The following is a 1,677-nucleotide window of genomic DNA, read 5'->3' on the forward strand; positions in this document are numbered from 1 at the left end:
TTCAAATATATTTAAACTTAAATAATAAGAATCCAATCTTATTATTAATAGAGTGAGATACAATATTACAATAATAAGGAAAGTTGTTAATATTCTGCCTAGCTTAAAAATGATAAACAATGAATTTATTTCATAAAAATAATCATTTTTAATACTAATTAGAATAAAGGTAGATATTTTCTAAATGTTTTTTTCCTAGAATTAAGGAGTTAGGTGTATTAATTAAGATGATCCCGAGTTTTTTAATGTAATATTAGTTAGTTATATTATTTAAATAAAAACAAAACTACGTAGTACTATCATTAAATTAGAATATTATATATCCACTAAAAAATTAGAATATTATATAAAAATAAATAATATTAATCTCTCTCACTATATATCTTTGTCCATCCACTTATCTGTATTTTTTATGAAATATGTATCAGGAGTAAGCATGTGACTACAACAATAGCATACTTCCAAAAATTTAGAGACAGTAGTTATATTTTATGTGTCATCAAATTGAAGAAAGTTGACCATGGTGGTAGGGATGGTAATGAGCACGGACGGGCACGGGTAGTACTTTCTCGTGCCCAAATTTACAATATTTGTGGGTACCCATGTGGGTAGCTGATGTTATAAAATAATATGATAAATTTATGATTATATTCAAATAGGTGTAATTTATTATAAAATAGTAATAAAGCTTATGATATATATTCTTAAAATAATAATAAATATATATAAAACTTTAACTAAAAACTAAATATATAAATTTAAGAGTACCCGTGGGGCGAATATCACAAAACTCGCTCTCGCCCATAAGCTATTATTGCGGGTATCAATAGGTCGGGTTTTTTGACATCCCTAAATGGTGGTAGAAGAGTGAAAGAGATGATAAAAAACTTGCTTTTCAACAAAACCATAGTAGTTAGTATTTGGTGTGACCTCAACCTCTCATTCCATTCTTTATTGTTTTTTTATTCTCTTCCCAATCACATGTAAGAAACAATAAAAAAAAATTGGAATCATCTTTAACTCTATGAATCATTGTCTTTATTATAATCATTAATTAATTTAGAAATTAAAAAAATTAATAAGTGAAAATTTTATTAAAAAGAACAAAAATTAAAATCAGGAAAAAACAAATGTACAATTCTCAAAAACGAGAAGACAAAAATCCTACATGATTTAAAAGAGATCCACTAAAATGTTAGAATGTAAATTAACATTAAACAGTTAATGGATCCACTAATGGACATTAAACCATAGTTATTAAAACCGTACCGTATCGGCCGGTTCAACCGGAAAATCGGTGAACTGGACCCCTAACCGGTACAGTACAGGTGTTGAACCGGCCAAGTATCAAAACCAGTCAAAACCGGTGAACCGGCCGGTATTTTACTAAATCGCTTGGTTTATTATACACATATATTTTTTTTTTTAAAAACTTAAAAACTCATTACAAGGTGACCCATCTTTCCAACTCTTCTTCAACACTTCAAGGCACATGCTTCCAAAGCATACTTAGATTACACATTTTGGTTCCTAACATTCGTGTGTAATCTCAGTGACATTTGTGTAATCTTGGAGTACTGTCTGAAGATAGGATTTGATAGAAAAATATAATATTCATATGAGACAACTTTGACTCATTAGTGTTAAATGTTAAAACTCCAAATTTATTTGTTTTGT

The sequence above is a fragment of the Lupinus angustifolius genome, chromosome LG03, assembly GCF_001865875.1.
Source record: "Lupinus angustifolius cultivar Tanjil chromosome LG03, LupAngTanjil_v1.0, whole genome shotgun sequence".
Classification (NCBI taxonomy): Eukaryota; Viridiplantae; Streptophyta; class Magnoliopsida; order Fabales; family Fabaceae; genus Lupinus; species Lupinus angustifolius.